The following is a 12,099-nucleotide window of genomic DNA, read 5'->3' as shown; positions in this document are numbered from 1 at the left end:
CAGCCACTCCCCCGCTAGCTTTTGAGGGAACAGGGTCTCTCACTGTCTTAGTCAGTGTTCTATTGCTGTGAAGAGACACCATGACCATAGCAACTTTTTTGTTTTTTTCGAGACAGGGTTTCTCTGTGTAGCTTTGTGCCTTTCCTGGAACTCACTCAGTAGCCCAGGCTGGACTCGAACTCACAGAGATCCACCTGGCTCTGCCTCCCGAGTGCTGGGATTAAAGGCATGTGCCACCACCACCTAGCTGAATTATTTGGTTTTTTGATTAAAGAAAAGAGTTTAATTGGGGCTCACTTACATTTCAGAGGTTAGTGCATTGTCATCATGGCAGGAAGCATGGCAGCATGCAGGCAGACATGGTGCTGGAGAAGTAGCTGAGAGTTCTACATCTGGATCAACAGGCAACAGGGCTTGGCTTGAGCATTTGAAACCCCAAAGGCCACCCCAGTGACACACTTCCTCCAACAAGACCACACCTCCTAATCCTTGTCATGTGAGACCACTCCTTAATGAGCAAACATTCAAATATAAGAGCCTATGGGGCCATTCCTACTCAAACCACCACACTCACTGAACCTGGAACTCACTGATTCTGCTAGGCTAGCTGATCAGCAAGTCCCAGTGATTCTCCTCCTCCTGGGCTTATTGGCACACATGGCCACATTCAACTTTTATGTGGATGCTGGGCATCGAATAGGTCCCCAATCTTGCAGGAGAAGCATTTACTGAATGAGCCATCTCCCCAGCCCCCAAGCGTTAAGTTTTTATTAAGGGAAATGGGCTGTTGTTTCAGAAGGCCTCTATTTTATCTGTTTTGTGTACAAGGCAGAATGGCCCATTGGTTGTCTCCCTGAAGCCGAGAAGGGTAGAGGGAAAGAGATAATGGTGATGTGGGAAAAGACCAAGTATTAGGTACCTGGGCAGATATTGGAGGTTTCTTAGTTACTGTTCCACTGCTGTGAAGAGACACCAAGGCAACTCTTATTTAAAAAAAAAAAGCATTTAATTGGGGCTTGCTTACAGTCTTAGGGGATTAGTCCATGATCATTATGGTGGGGAGCAGGCATGGTGCTGGGGCAGTAGCTGAAAGCTTTACATCATGATCCTCAGTCAGAAAGGAGAGAGAGAGAGAGAGAGAGAGAGAGAGAGAGAGAGAGAGAGAGAGAGAGAGAGAACAGAGAGACAGAGAGAGAGACAGAGAGAGACAGAGAGAGAGAGACACAGAGAGAGACAGAGAGAGAGACAGAGAGAGAGAGAGACAGAGAGAGAGAGAGACATAGGACCTAGCATGGGCTTTTGAACCTCAAAGCACTTCACCCTCTCCAGTGATATATAACAAGGTTACACCTCCTAATCCTTCCTAAACAGTTTTGCTAGCTAGGGACCAAACACTAAAAAATATGAGCCTATGGGGGCCATTCTTATATAAATCACCACAGGGGGAAAGCAGATTTGGAGATGTGAAGGATAGTTTCTTTCAGCTTGACACTGGTTCCTACTTCTGTTCCTGCTTGAGTTTCTGCCCTGACTTCCCTCAGTGATGGTCTGTGGTTGGAGTGCATAAAACAAAAAATAAAGCCTTTCCTTCTCGTTGTTTTTGGTCTTGGTGTTTACCACACAGCAATAGAAAGTGAATTAATCCAAGGGCTAGGCAGGGAGGCACGGGTGTGAGAAGAAGAAAGCTTTGTAAAATGGGTGAGCTGGAAAGTGGAGCAGGCCTTCAAACGCTGCCAGGCAGACGCGGTGGAGTGGGTGGGTTTAAATAACACAGCACAGAAACAAGACAGCCTCTTCCTTCATAAAGCCAGGCCAACTGGGGAATACGTGAGTCTACAAGATCTTCAAGGTTGCTGACTCTGTGTACTGAGGAATTATCTGTACTGGCCTCTCAGATAAAAAAGAACTCCTGTCAGAAACTGGCTGATGGGAAACAGTGAGAAGTTCTAAGCAGTCAGAATTGAGCTTCCTGGAGAACAGGGCCTGGTCCTCAGGCACTATAGTGTAATGAGTCTCTGTCCACCCAGCCAGCTCCCAAATAATGACATGGGGACATATTAATTATGGAAGCTCGGCCTTTATCTTAGGCATGTCTCAACTAGCTCTTATAACTTAAATTAACTGATTTATATCACTCTATGTTCTATCCCTTGGCGTTACCTCTTTTCTATATTGCATCCCCATTTCCTTTTCTGTGTCTCCTGGCTTCTCCTGCCCCTCGACGACTCCTCTTCTTCTTTTCTCTCCCTGGAAATCCCGCCTGTACCTCCTGCCTAGTTATTGGCTGTTGAGCTCTTTATTAAACCAATCACAGCAATGTATTTTCACACAGTGTACAAACATCCCACAACACTACAGGGACCCATAGAGAGAATACATGTTGGCTACAGTGCACAGAGGTAGCCAGAAACCTCTGTGAAAGAAGGAGGCTGAGGAAAAAAAACGAATCGCATGAATAGTACATCATCCATGCCAACTATTGAGTTGGCGATGATAGCATCGCTGGGCTTGTTTCCCATGATGCTTTAGCAGGGAACCTCTAGATAGCTATTTCTGTGCACAGACAGTGAGGCATGTCAGAGCAAATTGAGAGTAGGAGCTGCTCCCAGCTGGACTCTGAATGCTTTTAAAGGACACTGATGGTTACCAAGCTTAGACTAAACCCCAAACATCTGGAGACTGGTGGGTTTGAGAAGACCAAGTGTAAATGGTGTTGTATAAACTCATATTTACCCTGGCTCCTCTGCACACTTAGTGTGACTTTAGGCAAGTCACCTTCCCTTACTTCACTTTAGCCTCCTCTTCTGTACATAGGGTAGGGTAGGCATTTCCTAGCTCATAGGGTTGAGTGAGCAAAACCATGATTTAATGTGTGTAAAGCACACAGTGCCTGACCCATGGCAACAGCTAGATGTATTATTATTATTATTATTATTATTATTATTATTATTATTAAATTAATAACAAGAGCAGAGGGAGTAGTAAGGTGTGAATGAGTTCTGAAGATTGGATAGTAGACACTTCAGTAGGCACTCTGTAGCCACTTTTATTGGACCTCACAAGGTGGTGCTCCTGAGGTTCAGCTGCTGAGTGGTCATGCTGGGATGGCTCTTAGTGGTGCCACTAATCTCAGAGCCCTAGGGTGGTCCTGAAAGGGTTCACGACGACCAGTGGCTCACAACTGAGGATGGCCTTTTGACCAGAGCTGGGACCTACTTTTAGAGATGCTTCCTCTGGATTCTAGGGCTATTGGTTTTCACAGGGTGCTGGGGGGTTTTTCACTTGGTTTGAGATTGAGGATAGTGGGTCTATGAGCATGGGTCTAGACCATTGGTTCCCAACCTGAGGGTCACAACCCTTTGGGGGTCAAATGACCCTTTCACAGGTCATAAGACCATCCTGCATATCAGATATTTACATTATGATTAATAACAGTAGCAAAATTACAGTTATGAAGTAGCAAAAAAAAAATTTTATGGTTGGGAGTCACCACAACATGAGAAACCGTTTTAAAGGGTCACAGCGTTAGGAAGGTTGAGAACCACTGTTCCATAAGCTGCCTTGGTTGTAGTGTTTTATTACAACCACAGAAATGTAACCAGTACAACTTGTCTGCAGTCACTCTGGTAGGATGTGGAAGAACATGCTTAATTGAAGTCAAGCCCCATGTTCTTTCCACCTCTGTTGAGTTAGTTGGCAGGAGGTCCCTTCAGCTCAGATTAATCTGTGGGTCCAAGGAGGGTGGAAGTGGGTCCCTATAAGATGGGGGGTTACAGTGTCACAGTCACACATTGCTATGATCTTCAGCAAGGCACCTGAGAGCTTCAGCAGGACAGGGGACTGATATCCAGGACTCAGGAGGTTGAACGTTCAAATCTTCCTTATCTTCCCCTAAGGGGTAGTGAGGTTTGGAGGGCATGTGGCTCCCTTGCCAGAAGTTTGGCTCGGTCTCAGTCCCTTCCTGTTGATGTGACAGAAGCTCACGGCCTGGGTAACTAACTTATAGACAGCAGACACTGATTTGCCTCATGGCTGTCAAGGCTGGCAAGGACCGGGCCTGCAGGTCAGGGCTGTGTCTGGTGAGGGTGGGCTTCAGGCAGCATGGTGACATGGAGGGAAATTGACAGAGTAAGGGAGCGTGTGAAGGCGACAGAGGGAGCTGCACCGAGCTGCTTAACACTGGCGTCTATTACAGCACCATCTATAACAGCTAGCTACAGGACTAATGTGGGTGTCCGACAGCAGAAGGGATGACGGAAATGCACTTTATATACACAGTGGGGCTCTTCTCAGCCATAACAAGGAATAAAGCTACATTGTTTGTAGGAAAAACAGATGCAGCTAGAGATAATCATATTAAATGGATTAAGTCAGTCTCAGAAAGCAAATATTGTGTGTTTTCTCTCATTCATGAGTTCTAGACTTCATAGATCCATGAAAGCAACTATGTACCGATGACTGGGGAACAGAGGCTACTGATGGAAGGGAAGGAATAAGGAGGAGAAGGCTGTAGGAGACAGGAGAATGTGCTCAAAATGCATTCTGTATATGTATGGAAATGGCTTTACATCTAACCTTTGTTTAACTATAATTAACCCCTATGTCCTTACTAATCTTAATAATAATTTTTAGAAATGTCTATTGTGATGATGACTGGCCTGCAGGCACTCTTGGGTCAAGGAGAGACATCAGGGCATTCCCTCTTATACAGACTCTACATGTCTGTACATGGTGTGAAGAATCAACAAATGCTTACCAATCCCAGAGGGAAGAGAACACTCATCTCCCAACCCAGTGTCTTCCAGCAAGGTACAAAGGCAGCCCTGGCCAGCCTGGTTCATACTCTGAACCCTTCATAGTGACCAGGAGAAGGGGAAGAAGCAGAGGTCAGTTTCCTGTAATACATACAATAGGAGCTTGGTTATTACAAGAGATGGCGGGGGGGGGGGGGCAGCAGAAAACCCAGTGGGCTCATCCAGACCCAGGGAGTCTGGCAAGATGAGCTAGTGGCTGGAGTCTCTGAGTGACAGACATGTTCATGACCATGTAGTTCTCGTCCATAGGTGAGCCACCCTGTTTGGAAGAGTTCCAGCCAGGGATGGGGCAGGGGAGAGCAAGCTTCAGTGGAAGGAAAGGGTTCTAAGGCAAGCCAGAAAGGCCTGGTGTGGACCTGGAGAGGCAGAACTTGATGGATTAACTTGGAAGGCATTTGCCAACTGCACAGCGGAAAGGATTTTTGCCGCGATCACTCTTCCTTGAGCTGAGAAACAAAAATGTATGAACACTCATCCTCGAAGCTCAGCTTCTGGAGGAACACAGTATAATTTTCAAAGCAGGGTAGCTGAATCTGGGCGAGGAGCCAGGCATGTTCACCACAGGTGGGATCCTGTTTAATCCCAAAGCTAGATGGGAGACCTGGGTCCCAATTTGCCTCATCTCATGTTATCAGGAAGTGAGGCTCAGTGAGGTCAAGGGTCAAGGCTCATAGGGTTAACAGGTGATTTGCAAACTTACTTTTGAAGAGATCCAGAAATTTAATAAGTTTACCTATGGATGGAGGGCAGGCTGAGGGGGCTGAGCAGCTTGGGGGCTCTGGCTCTTCACCTCGGTTTCTTCTCTGCCTCTCTGGTCCTTCAGCCAACCAGAACGGCTCTCCTCTGTGCTTTATTAGGCGTTGCACTTACTTTTAAGAACACCTTTAAAGAAACGTTCCAACCTTCACTTGAAGACCAAGGCAGGAAAGAACATGCATGGGGTGAGACCTGGACACTCACAGGTGTAGATGCAAGGCCCAACAGGCCCAGTCAGCTGACATATTTGACAGCATCAGATACAGTGGTGCCCTGCCATGCCAAGGTGCATGGATGCTTGACTCCCTGTTCCTGGCTCTCTCTTTTCTTGCTGGAGGCATTCCCTTGTCCCTGGAGCCTCCTCTGGGGAAATGTTACCCCGTGTGAGTAGCTTGTGATCACTGGCTGATGGGAATTGGTGTGTAAATACCCCTGCCCCTCAGGCTAACTCTGAAGCATGTGGTGTTTAATGCTGCCACCTTGAGGTCTCCTTGAGTGTTACACTCTAGACATTAGCAACCAATGACTGGCTGGCAGGATAACCCATGGTTGGCAACGCCCTTTTCCTGCACCCATTCCCTCCCTGATGCTAAGTTTCCTTGTACCTTCCATATAAGCAACAGATTCAATATACTCTCAGAATCTTCTCAGAACTCAAATTCAGAACCCCTCTCTATCTTAGGACCTAACCGCTGAGTCGAGACAAGGAGCTGGTTGCCAGTCTGGAGAACTGGAATTTTAATGCTGCTTGATAGCAAACTGGTGTTGGTCTTGGTAGTGGGGACTTGGGTAGTGCTGTCCTGGTCTCCCTTGGGCTCAGAGACACTGGAAAGCCAGAATCTTCATCATAAGCATCTATTTTAAGGTGGAGGGGTTGTGTGTATTGGCGGTGAGCATGGGAGAGAGATGGGACACAGGGAAGAGAGGGACTCGAGTAGTCTGTGCTCAAGGCTGCTGACCAGAAGCATGCCTTATTGACAGTTTTCACAGGAGTAGAGTATTGGGGAAGTTCCTTGGGCCCCAATGAATTCATTTCTAGGCCTCCCGAGGCCTCTATCACATGGAACACTAGAGTCTTGTTTGAGATAGTTTCATACCCTGTATTCTATTGAAAGGCCAGATGATGGGAAAGTGAGTGAGGACACCTTTCACTTTCACAAGCAGCCCATACCACAACCCTTGGGGAATAGGTTTAAGCTTGGAATCTCAAGTTCCAGGTTAGAATCAGGGTCCCATTGCTTTGGGGCTGTGTGAAACGCAGAGGCGTGTACTTTCACTGCTTGTTTGGGAGGTGCTGACACCACGTCCAAGCCACCAGGGCCAGTGGTTTGAGGCCCTGCCTCTAGACTTGACACTGGGCTTGAAATCCACTTCTGTCTTTTAGCAAGGGCTGTTGTGTTAAATGAGCACCTGAGGAGAACCACTTCAAGGAGGAAGAGTTTATTCTGGGTCACGGGTTCAGAGGTGTCAGTTTATCCATCATGCCTGGGAGGGTGTGGTGGAGCAGAGTGGCTCCCATCAGAGTGGGCAGGAAGCAGAGAGGGAGGAAGGGGCCGGGGACCAGGTACAACCTTCAAAGTACAACCCTAGGGATGTATACTTCCTCCAACTAGGACCACCCCTAAAGTTTCCAGATCCTCCTAACACGGTATCACCAGCTAGAGACTAAGAAAGTATCTGATACATGAGCCCATGAGAGGCATTTCATGTTCAAATCATAACAGCTATGTAAGCGTTCCTTTATTAAAAGAAGATCAAACTAGATATTTAACTGTCAAATCCATTATGTATTGTCACTTATTTGAAGGAAGGCGGAGCTCTTCAGAGGGAACATGTTGTAAGGGTGGATGCTATAGGAGAGAGGAGAGGGGCCATCATTCAGTCTTCTTAGATGGACCTAGGGGGAGCATCTGGGCAGCTGGGAGAGCCTTCAGAGTGAGGACCTAGCTGTCCCTCTCTGGCTGGGTTTCTGTTGAGCCCTAACCTAGCCTCTCTAAAGTCACCTAATGATGAATGAGGTCTAGGGAGTCCTTGATGTGCCTAGGGCAGCCTGAGGCTTCCCCATACCAGGGCCAGTTGGCTGGAACAGCTCATGGTGTTGGATGAGGGAGCAGCCTGCTTACACAGTAGGCCCAGCTCTGTGGCTGGCCAGTGTTCCATGTATCCATATGCTAAAGCTTTCTCAGTGGTAATTAAGGTTCAATGAGGCTTGAGGGCAGAGCCTGATCCACTAGGATCAGTGTCCTCCTGAGAAGAAGTACACAATGTTTCTATTACTCTCTTTGTTACTGAACTTGGGGTCACACTCTATACCCCAAGAAGCCAGATTCAATTATTCTCTATAATGCAGTTAAAATAGACATATTGAGAATAAAAAGCAGCGAAAAGAGATTTATTCAATGTGGCCACACTGGGAAGAGGGACAAACAGAGCTGGTGACTCTCTCAAGACCATCTTTGGGGGTCCTGAAGTGAGACTGAAATTTAGGTAGTGGGCTGGGGCTATGTACATCTAAGCAGTCCTGGTCAAGGAGTAGTCCCGCCCACTACTGATCCATCCTTGTCTGGGCTTCAATGTCCTCCTACAAGGTATTAGAACTGTGTGAAATCTCTTTCTGGGTGACAAGTTCCCCTTTGGCTGATGCAAGGACTATGCCCTTTGCTTCTCTGAGCAGGAGACTCCCGGGGAAAGTACAGTTTCTTAGGGTCCATTGTTTCAATAGTCTGATAGTCAGGTGAGAGACACATGGATATCTTTAGAATATCTTCATTCCCAAACTGGGGTGGTACGTGCTTTCAGTTCCAGAAGCTGGGAAGCAGAAGCAGGTGGATCTCTGAGTTTGAGACCAGCCTGGTCTACATAGTAGGTTTCAAGTCAGCCTGGACTACATAGTGAGACCCATCTCCAGAAAAAAGTTAGTAATCATTTCTGCCGGGCTAGTTACACTTTCTCCCAGAAGTTTTGGTCCAGATGAATCCAGGGCATGGTATACTGGTATGTGGAAGGCTGGGCAGTGGGGGCTTACTAGGTGACCTACAGTCTTCCCCTAGCAGGGCTCCTGTGGTCCTTCTCCAGTCTTCTGTACAAATCACAGGCACCTGTTAACCAGAACAGGTGTGAGGTGCTGGGTCTGCTGGGAAACTGTTTGAAGACAGAGCATGCAGTGTGAACAACACCTTTCTGTGTTACCTGGGATGAGGCAGCTGCCCAGAACCCCCTGGTCACAGTCTCGTCGAGCCCAGAGGTGAAAGGAGAGAAGGGAGGGGTGAAGAGGAGACACAGTTCAGCTCACTCCATGTAGGAGTTTCCCTTTGTATGTTATTTCATTTCTAGCCTCAAATTGGGGAGGGAGAGAGATATAGATAGATAGATAGATAGATAGATAGATAGATAGATAGATGATAGATAGATAGATAGATAGATAGATGGTAGTAGGTAGATAGAAAGACAGATGATAGATAGATAGATAGATAGATAGATAGATAGATAGATGGATGGATGATAGATAGATAGATAGATGGTAGTAGGTAGATAGATAGAAAGACAGATGATAGATAGATGATAGATAGATCAATAGACAGACAGACAGGCAGACAGACAGGGAGGCAGTGGAAGAGAGACAGGCAGACAGAGAGAAAGAATGGTTCTACAGCCTCAGATTACTTGAGGAGGCTGAGGCAGAAAACCACTGCCTTACAGCTCTGCATCACTACGAGCATTGTTATCCTGTACCTGCATCTGTGAAATCTCCATCACTCTGAACTTTTCCTTTTGCATTAGTCATATTACAATATTTTCTAGTGCAGACCTGTACTCCCTGTACCTCTCCAGCCTGGGGATATGTTACTTTTTGTTAATTTAATCGCATTCATGTACCACTTCCTCGCTTTCATTTCTTGGTAGCTGGGTAATGACACACATTTATTTTCTACAATATTTTACTGTTTTCATTTTTCCCCCTGGGGATCTTTTCTCCTCCTATCTCTTGCACACTGCCTGGAGGTTTGCGTTGCTTGTCTGAGCTCTTTATGTAGAGATGAGCTCTGACAGGTGTTCTTATTTGCTGATTTATGGATGCGTTTTTTCCTCCCTCCCCCCCTCCCCCAAGCCAGTGCAGTTTTAAAACTGAGAGCTGCGCTCGAATCACCCTGTGTACCTCTAACTTATGAAACTTGATAAGTTCATGGTGTTGCTAGCGGCTGAACACTTGGGATATTGGAAGTTTAATTTGCAATGAAATGAATTGGCTTCGGCTTCAGTCGGCTGTCTAGGCAGGAATGAGTTTTTGTGTACTTCCTGTCTCGAGCCCACTGCCAAGTGTGCAGTCTGGCATTCTTTCCTCCTGCGCTCTGACTTCCCCTTTTCCTTTCCATCCCTCTGACTGAATTAGCTGAAGAGGAACCCTAAGAATCATGCTTCAGGTCAATGGGGAGACTGGCAGTGCCATCAGTCACTGCAAAAGAAATGGCTCTTGCGACTGGATTCCCTTCATCTGTTGGGGCACACTACGCTTGCCAAGGTATACTCTTGGTTTCCCTGAGGACCAGCTAAGACAAGCTGTTTACAGCTTCCATTTGGACTAAGGAACCAACGGAGTCCCACTAATAGCTTGCAAAACATTTGCTCACTGATTTCTACCTCTTGTCATTTTGTCGATTTCCCTTTCCTCTCACATGGGAATGCTGCCTGGGTACCTCTTTCCTTCTATACGGCTGTACTAGAACAGAAAGAGCCCCAGAGTTTGAATGCATGGACACTGGTACAAACTCTGCTGTTCTTTCCAGCTGTGTGAGCTCAGAGGCCCCGGCTTCTCTGGATCACAGAGGATTGAAAAGATGGTTTAATGGGGAGGCCCTTATTGCACCAGCATGAAGACCTGAGTTTGAGCCCAAGAACCATCTAAGAAGCTGAGTGCTGAGGGATGTCTTTCTGCACTCTGTGAATATATGTTGTTCCCATTGGTTAATAAATAAGCTGCTTTGGCTTATAGCAAGGCAACTTAGAGGCAGGTGGGAAATCTAAGAAGAGAGAGAGAGGAAAGAGAAAGGCGGAGTCTGTAGAGATGCCAGTGCCACTGAAGGAGAAGCAAGATGCCAGCAGACCGGTAAAGCCACAAACCACATGGCAAAACATAGATTAATAGAAATAGGTTAATTTAAAATGAAAGAGCTAGGTAGCAAGAAGCCTGCCATAGGCTATACAGTTTGTAAATAATATAAGCCTCTGTGTGTTTACTTGGGGCCAAGCGGCTGTAGGACTCAGGTTGGACATAATGATGAGTACTTGTAATCCTAATATTGGGGAGGCAGAGACTGATGGAACCCTGAGGCTTGCTGGTACACAGACTGGCATAATTGTCAAGTAAGCCCCAGATTCCAGGGGGAGATTCTGTTTCAAAGAAACAAAGCAAACACCTGGGGTTGACTTCTGGGCTCCACGTGTACCTACCCACACATGCACATTCACCTCAGCATCTATACCTCCCAAACATGTGCACATAAAGAGTTGGGATTCTATTTAGCAGTCATGGTGTGTGCAGCTGGAGGGACCCGCCATGCATCATTCCCAAGGAGCTACAGAGAAGCCTGTGTTCTCTCTACATCCATGTTTCATAATAGGTGACTCTGGTGAGTGAGGCTAGGGAGGTCCATCTGAATGGTAGAGTTTTGCACACTGGCTGGGTGCTAGCCACCCCTGCAAGTGACATGGTTACATTTACATGAGAATTCTCAGAGCAACTTGCACAGTAGGGCCATTCCAGTCATTGGTTGCTGGACACCCTATAGCTCTCATAGTTTCACCCTGCATGCTAGCTAATGGCTTCGTGGGAGGGAGGCAAGGTGCCCTTGTGGGCTTACCTGGCCATGGAGGGATGAGAGCAGCTCACAGGAGGGTGGGACAGGTAGTGGAAGCCAGCAGGACAGATGCTTTCCCATCCTCTCCATGTCTTCCTTCTCCATCCTCAGGTCTCTAACAGTTTCCAAAGGACTCTTCCTTCTTGCTATCAACAGACCTTCTCGTTGGCAGGAAAGTGTTCCCTCTCCTTCTAGCGTCCTTCATTTTCTTAGGGTACCAAGGCAGGGCTTTAAATTGGATACTCCCAAGGGAGGACCTGCCTAGCCTGGGTTGGATCAGAGTGTGAGTTGGGGCAATGGAAGCCCGTGGTTGGCCAAACTAGGGTCACATGCTTATTCTTTAGCAGATGGGCTATGAGGGGGCTGGAGGAAGATTAGAAAGGGTTTTTGGTGAGTCCTTGAAACGCCCACAGTTCATCCCTTATTGCTCATGTCAGTATCTTCAGGAAGTTGGAATTAGAGATTCCAGGAAGAATTGTAAGGTGCAATTTATTTCTTGGGAAGTAATTTTCTTTGTTTCTGAATAACCTCATCTATCTCAATAGGATGGGATATGACAGTGAGTTTTGGGCTCTTACTAAACTTGTTTTATTTTAATCACAGAAGTGGTGGAGATCATCCATAAATGTTCTTTCTCAGCCTCTAGCCTTTGGAAAGACTGATAGACCACTGGA

Source organism: Peromyscus eremicus, chromosome 3 (assembly GCF_949786415.1).
Source record: "Peromyscus eremicus chromosome 3, PerEre_H2_v1, whole genome shotgun sequence".
In the NCBI taxonomy this organism is placed as follows: Eukaryota; Metazoa; Chordata; class Mammalia; order Rodentia; family Cricetidae; genus Peromyscus; species Peromyscus eremicus.
Note: the sequence above shows the minus strand (reverse complement) of the source record.